General features: G+C 38.9%; 1 pseudogene; it reads right to left on the reverse strand.

The window, feature by feature from the left end:
- Positions 1 to 6,908: 6,908 nt before the first annotated feature.
- On the reverse strand, positions 6,909 to 7,058 carry LOC116477964 (U2 spliceosomal RNA; annotated as a pseudogene).
- Positions 7,059 to 7,430: the final 372 nt, after the last annotated feature.

A 7,430-nucleotide genomic window follows, 5' to 3' on the forward strand; every position in this document is an offset into this window, starting at 1 on the left:
CTGGTAGATTTGGTATCTGGAGAAGGGCCATTTTCTGGTTCATAATATCTTTATAGACAGTACCAGGCACGGTGGCTCACGCCTGTAATGCCAGCACTTTGGGAAGCCAAGGCGGGCGGATCACGAGGTCAGGAGATCAAGACCATCCTGGCTAACACAGTGAAACCCTGTCTCTACTGAAGATACAAAAAAATTAGCTGGGCATTGTGGCAGACGCCTGTAGTCCCAGCTACTCGGGAGGCTGAGGCAGGAGAATGGCGTGAACCTGGGAGGCAGAGCTTGCAGTGAGCTGAGATCGCGCCACTGCACTCCAGCCTGGGGGACAGAGCGAGACTCCGTCTCACAGAAAAAAAAAAAAAAAAAAGAAAAGTTTATAAACTCTGATGATGGATTAATATAATACAGTGTATTAAGAAGTAAAAAACAAAAGTTAAAGATGTGTTTCAATTTTTAATTCCTGTCTAAAGTACCAAAGACACATGATTGGAGTACCATGGGTAAATAATATTATTCATCCTAATAAGAAACTTCTCTTTGAATTTTTAGTGTATGATTAAATTATTTTCTTCCATTTGGCACAAGATTCTCATTATACTTAGAACCATTATCCCCATTGGGAAAAGAAGTTTTCTTGCCCAGAATTAAGCTGATTGCCAAATCACCATTTGTGCTGACAATGTATAAGTGTCATAGCTTTTGTTTCTAAGTTACTCTTGCTCCCTGATGAATGATTTAGTTTGTGTAACTGTTTAACGCACCAAGTTTTAAAGCCTAGTCATAACTTTTAGTTCAAGACGTTTGACCTTTTTATCCACATTTAAATATCTGAAAAACACTTGGAAACCTCAGCTGAAACATCAAACAAAATTCTGTCACCAAGGTTCCTGACCTTTCTACATTTCTGAGAAAAGGAATTAAGACTTCAGGCTTTCTTAATACACATTTGAAACCAAGTTCATTGATTGAGGGCTTTCTGTTGTGCATTTGTCTCCTTGGCTGCAGCTAATGTCAGTGTGAAATCTGTGGCCCTCCATCTATTATTTTCTCTTTTTTTCTCCAACTTCTATAAAGTTCAAGTGACTTTCAGTGGAGTAAATGAGTGAAAAAAATACAAGTCCAGATTCTGTATAGGTCTGAGTAGTAAAATGGTCAGGATCTTAAATTAAAATGCTAAAATATCAATAATCCTAAAACTGACTTCTAGATAGAGGGTTTACTTGAATCTGGAACCTCATTCTTGTTTACATTTGGTAAAACTGAATATTTTCTATTTCTTCATGTATTCAGTGAATGATTGCTTGTTGAGGCCTACTCTGTGCCAGGTACTCGGTATACCTCAGTGAACAAAACTAAGACTTTTCACTCATGAAGCTTACACCAGAGTGGTGATATAAAAAAACAAGCATGACAAATAAGTACATCTATGGTAGGTGAGGAGGTGATTGGTGCTCTGAGAAGAAGAAAATGTAGAGCAAGGTAGGAAGGAATAAAGAGAGTAGGGTGGGTGGAGGTGCTGCTGTTTTAAAGGTGGAGATCAAGCCAACCTCCTGGAGGTGAGAAAGGAGCACAAACCTGAAGGATGTGAAGGAAATGCCAGAAAGAAAGAGCATTCCAGGCAGAGGGAACAGCAGGGCAAAGACTCTACTGTGGGTCGTTGCCTAGAATGTTCCAGAAACAGGAGGCCAGCGTGAGTGGAGTGGAGCAGGCCAGGAGGATAGTGGAAGGAGAGGCAGTAGGGCAGCACCATGGAGGATCAGATCAGCAGGGCTTTGGGAGCCCTTGTAAGGACTCTGGCTCTACTCTTTGAATAGTCTGTTTTTATGTTAATGACTTTCTTTTGTTTGTTTAGCAGAGGATGTAGGCTGTTGCAAGCATAGGCAATTATTAGGTACTCAGATGTACCTGTTGACAAACTCAAGACCGATTTAACAGATTAAATAGAATCATAGCTGTACATTGATGGCATAGTATCATCATTATTGATTTGCCGGTCATTCTCTCTCCAGATTGAATTTCTCCAGGATAGGAATGGAAACTTGGTTATCTCTGTATCACTAGTGCCTGATAGGACATAAACACAGTGCCTCACATTTTATCACTTTCATTTTTAATGGCTCATGTCATTCCTTTATTACGTCACATGCGTTATTCTTTTCTTGTGGAGTACATACTTCCTGAAGTCCAAGATTATCTACATTAGTGACCATAGCTATTCAATCTTCTTTTTCTTTTCAGTGTCAGATGAATTTTCTTCTAGTTAAGCTTATATTTTCAGCATCCCTCCAAGACATTCATGTCTATTTCTACCTCTATGCCTTTACACATTCCTCTTGCACTACATTTTGTACCTTTTTTTAGCAGCAAAATCCTCTCCCTTGCTAATGTCTACCTCAAGGCTCATCCATCTCCAATGATGTTTTTCCCAACATCACCTACTCTTTTTTGTTCATTTACTCAGTGCCTTCCATTTTATCACTTTAGTTTTTGCTGTCTTATGTCACTCCTTTATCATATCACACACATTATTCTTTTCTTGTGGAGTACGTACTTCCTGAAGTCCAAGATTACCTACATTAGTGATCATTTGCAGAGTGTTTATGTCCAAGCAGGCACTAATTTTACAGAGATACTAAGTTTCCATTCCTATCCTGGAGAAATCCAATCTGGAGAGACAATGACTGGCAAATCAGTAATGATGATACTATGCCGTCTATGTACAGCTATGATTCTGATAGTGACAACACCCTAAACAGAGAGGAAAAAGGAACCAGTATGTATTAAATGCCAGTTACTGAGGATATTCTCACATGTTACCTCATTTAATCCCTGCAATAGTCTGGCAGATAGAGGTTACAAACCTCATTTTAGAAGATGAGGAAATTGAGGTCCAGAGAGGTAAAGTGGCTTGTCCATGATTGCTAAGATGGATATAATCAGTCCTGGGAAGTAAGTAGGTAGACCTCTGATTTTTGCTTAACCACACAATTCTTCCACTTTCCTATTATCCTTTACCAGTGCAAAGAACACAGCAACTAAGAAATATGTTTTATGTCATCCAAACAAAATAGCAATTTATTTCATTTGCCTTAATGTTGCCTTTCAAATATCAGAGGATATCCATAGTATAGATATATTTCTTCATTTTATAAACTTCAATCTTTTCTCTCTTCAGAAATTGACATAAAAAAGAAATGTAATTTTAGCTCTATTTTTCTCCTATAGTTTCTATTATCTGTTTGTTTAAAGATCAGTTGTGAAACAAAACTGTCAAATTCAAATTCTAACTCTGCCTTTTATTCATTGTAAGTAACTCAATTTAGCGGTTTTAGGTCACTTTATTTGTAAAATAGAGATACCAATATGAGGACTCTGCCAGAATTAATATTTTTTAAATATCTGCTACTATGTAACTGAAAAATACCATTTTAGTGAACAGAATTACAGATTTCTTTGAAGGCATACAAAAGACTATAGGATATATGCTTTAATTGATTAGGTGGCTTCTCAAGTAACTTATGGAAGTAAAGACCATCAATAAGAGAACAAACAAAGGCTCTTTATTCAGGACTTGCTATAATATATCGAAGGAGTCAGCCACCATCACTTGCATTTTGGCAAAGATTCACAGGCAGGCAGAAGAATGGGAAAGCTTTATAGTTGAGGGAAAAAAAAAAAAAAAACCTTTAGGTATGCCCCGACTGGAGGTTGTTGGCATGGGGAAGCTGTAGGCAGACTAACTAAAAGTGGGACATCCCACGTGATTGGTTAAGGGTTCAAATTTGGCTTTCTCTGGTTGGTCCCGAGTTGGGAGCAAGAACAAAAACTATGAAGCTCTCTGTTACTAATCAAATCCTGGCCATTTGGGGCCAATTGTTACAAAGGTTATTATTTGGCTTCCAGAATCAATTGCTAGAGATGGTGGTCTTACTTCGTACAAATCTGACTTACAGCAGACTGGCTTCCATGCTGGTTATTGCAGATAATGAGTTAGTTTCCTGGACTGATTGCTGCACACTGTGGGCCAGAGTTCTATTTTTATACACAGCCTGGCTAATGCCTGTTTGTATATTCAGTCTCCCACTGTAGATCTATCAACAGTTGACTTAGCAGGTCTGTATGATTTACAAAACTTTATGTGTGCTAATGTATTGTTATTTTTAAATTTTGTTCTGGAATAACTGGAACTCAAGGTGCTATACATGAAACTATATGGAATTTCTGAAAAATGAAATAACTTTTAAAAATCTTTATGACAAAAATCATAGCCACCAACGCAGAAAAGGTAGCTCAGGTATGTTAAAGAGAGTCATAAGAATCCTACCAACATTGTAGTGTTAGTAACTATTCTCTTGGCCACTTCACATGAAGGTGGCCAGAAACACAGAGTGGACATTTGTTCTTCACTGGATAATTCCTGACTAGTGATGCTTCTCTCCCCCATGCTCAGTTCTCATTGTTGGGGTGAGGTGAGGCTCTCTCCTGGCCCTAGGGGGTAGTCCCAGGCCTAAGCCAATCAATTCATCATATTTTATGACCACAATGATTGGTTCAAATAAACTCATGACCTAACCTGGTCCGAAAAAGTAAATTGCAGGATTTTTAATGAGAATGCTGCAACTAATATTCTCACATTTTCCTGTTGGGCATGAGCCAGGAAGACTGTAACCCCAAGGATAATTGGCAGCCATCTTGCATAAATGAAAAGAATGTAAGTCTGAGAATAAGATCAACATAAATAAAGCATAGTCCAGCAATAAAGAAAGAGGAACCAGACCGGGTGCAGTGGCTCACGCCTGTAATCCCAGCACTTTGGGAGGCCGAGGCGGGCAGATCACGAGGTCAGGAGATCGAGACAATCCTGGCTAACACGGTGAAACCCCGTCTTTACTAAAAATACAAAAAATTAGCCGGGCGAGGTGGCGGGCGCCTGTAGTCCCAGCTACTCGGGAGGCTGAGGCAGGAGAATGGCGTGAACCCCGGGGGGCGGAGCCTGCAGTGAGCCGAGATAGCACCACTGCACTCCAGCCTGGGTGACAGAGCGAGACTCTGTCTCAAAAAAAAAAAAAAAAAAAGAAAGAGGAACCAGAGAGCAACTGATGACATCATTTGAATCTGAGTATTTTCTATTTATAGCTTCATAGTCTTTTCTTAATTATAAAATGAAACATAGCAAAGCATAAAGACAATATAAAGTGGGCAAAAGTAGCAAATAATCTCAATGCTCATAATCCTATCATCCAAATGTGACCAAGGTAACATTTCAGAGGGCAGAATTTCAATAGGCAGAGTCAATTAGATGAAGACACTCTTATAGCTGGAAAATGAAGGCTATGTTTGGGGCATAAACCAGAAGAGTAACACCATGTCATACTTATCATCAATAGCAATACATAGAAATTACCACACAAGACGAAACCATTTCTTCAGCAAAAGCCCTGTGACAAAGATGATTATTTCTTTAAGGAGCAGCTTTAACCACAGACCAAAAGACAGGGTTTGACTATGGACAGTGTAAGAAAAATAGCTGGTCTAGTCCAGGTTTGACTAGACAAATTCATACGTGGAATCTCACTGTCAATGAAAAACTGCAAAGTTGATAGCTGAAGCCAAAGCAAATGCCATTGATCTGAAACGGTATGCCCTCAGGAAGCTTTCCATCAAGAAATGTACTTCTCAGACCATACAGAAAATGAAATAGGTAGCCAGGTACATAGTGTGATTTCAGGACTACAAGTTTTCATTTGATCAGAAAAGTGCTTTCACTTTGGACCTTTTATATTCCCTTCTACTTAAGCCAAAATCTCCCACCCCAGAGAAATTTTAGTGAGTTAAAGAACAAATCCTAGTGCATTTGTTATATATATACACATATATATATATATATATATATGTGTATATATATATATATATATATCCTCTAAAAGAAATGAAATTTGACTGAGCCGGTGTTATATAAGTGAGCCAGAGACAGGTCTTGTTTATTAGCCTAGAATGGCTCCAATGTTACTTCCTCACAGTAGGCTGGAACCATTAGCCCAAAGCCAACAGCAAACCCAAATTCCCTCACATCCATTAAATATAGTCCAAATAAACATATTTTTAGCCATTCAGAGCCTACCTACTTATATACTCCATGAAACTGCACCCAACATCTGCTTGCCATAGATAAGACAAAGCCTGTAGCTATAAAAGATGCCAAAACTCTGTTTCCTTTCAGAGTTCTCTGACCTAGAAACACTCCACCTTGTTGCTGAGCAACATCACTTAGACCTGGAAGCCCCCTCTCTGATTTTCCCCTCTTGCTTGTGAGTTTCCCTGCCCTATACCGTTTTTTAGGTGGTGGCCTCTTGCTGCTGTTACTGGAAGGTCTCTCGCTAGAAGGGACTTCCCCTCTCATGCAGCCCTATCAAGGCACTACCCAGTAACTTTATTTTGTGTTACTACTTCCCATGATCCCATCTCTGAACTTACCAGAGCCAGCTGAGTCCAGACTTTCTTAATTCATTTGTGCCATCTCGTACAGAAGAAAAATGTTCTCAAAACCTTGTTAATGAAATAAATTTCATTGTACATTAATATTAATATACTTCTCCTGCTCATCCAAGTTCTGAACTGACTGAGAGATAAAAGAGTCAAGGGGACAACGATCAAATTCCAATGGAACTACTGAAGACCATGGCATTCCTGTGGGCTTCCTAATGCTGCACCCAGAATTAGGCAGATTTACACTCAGTGTCAGGAGGAGCGGAAGATCCAACCTTCCCCCTCCAGAGGCAGATCAGAGCTCATGCTTTCTCCAGGCAGATTTACCCTAAAGTGATAGTCAGAGAAAAGGTTAGTCTTTTCCCAAGTGCACCAGGCCCAGAAACCACTAAGTGATGGGGACAACATAGGCCGAGGGTTTCCTAATGGACTGCCCCCCATGCACATGGAAGGAAGCAGGAGCATTAGGAATAAGTGTTATCCCCTAACAATTATATTCTCTTTTGTGATTACAACTTATCATAAAAATAGAAATGTTTCTACACTTGATCTTAGCCAAAAGGCCGAGAAGCGATAAATAGAAATGTTTCTATGGACAAAGTTCAAATCCAAGATGATATGATTTTACTTAAGAACCACCAAACTTTTATAATCATATATTTAAAGGAGGGATGCTATTATTCCTTCTGATAAAATGCATACTTAAATACTCAAATTATATCAGTGAAGGCTACTAAATGCATTTTTATGTTTTGAATAATAATACACAAGCCAAAAAATACGTCAGCTTAACTGAATGAAACACAATGGCCTGAAAAACCTTTCGTTTCCATGAAAATTTCATATTGTATTCTATGCTAGGAAAACAAACCGTAGTTTTAGGTTTGTTTAGAATCTTTTCCAGTGATTGCAGTTACTTCTGGCTTTTGAAAATGAACAGTTCCATT

Source organism: Hylobates moloch, unplaced genomic scaffold (assembly GCF_009828535.3).
Source record: "Hylobates moloch isolate HMO894 unplaced genomic scaffold, HMol_V3 SCAFFOLD_2, whole genome shotgun sequence".
Taxonomy (NCBI): domain Eukaryota; kingdom Metazoa; phylum Chordata; class Mammalia; order Primates; family Hylobatidae; genus Hylobates; species Hylobates moloch.